The following is a 493-nucleotide window of genomic DNA, read 5'->3' as shown; positions in this document are numbered from 1 at the left end:
ACGCGCGGCGCCGCTTTTAGCCCCTTTTAAATTTTGCGACGCCGCCGCCTCGCTCTCAGCTCGGCCAACCCCCGCCACACGCAGCTGCTCGCGGCCGGCACCCGCGGGTACCCGGAACCGAGGACGACACCGGCGCCTCACGCGTTTTAGGACACCTGAAAACTCACGGGGCCACGCAGCAGTCACAAAGCCGGTTGCGGTAGACCGGTCCCCGAACCCTGCCCCAGCGCCGGGGGGGAGGTGGAAAGGGGAGGATGCGGCAAGGCACGCGCCGGGCCGCTAACGCCACGGCTCCCCCCCGCTCGAGCCGCTCGGGGCTGGGGGAACGAGGACGACACCTCACACGCGACGGGAAGCGAAGTGGAAAGGAAGACCGCCCTTGCCCTGCCGGCCGGGGGCCCTTTCCGACGCGACCCGAAAGGCCTCATCGATCAACAAGGACAGAAGGAAAGGAAGCCAGCGGAGGCCCCACGGCCTCGCTCTTCTGGGACAG

This window comes from Melanerpes formicivorus, unplaced genomic scaffold (assembly GCF_026170545.1).
Source record: "Melanerpes formicivorus ecotype bairdi unplaced genomic scaffold, bMelFor1.0.p_v2 SCAF_2839, whole genome shotgun sequence".
NCBI lineage: Eukaryota > Metazoa > Chordata > Aves > Piciformes > Picidae > Melanerpes > Melanerpes formicivorus.
Note: the sequence above shows the minus strand (reverse complement) of the source record.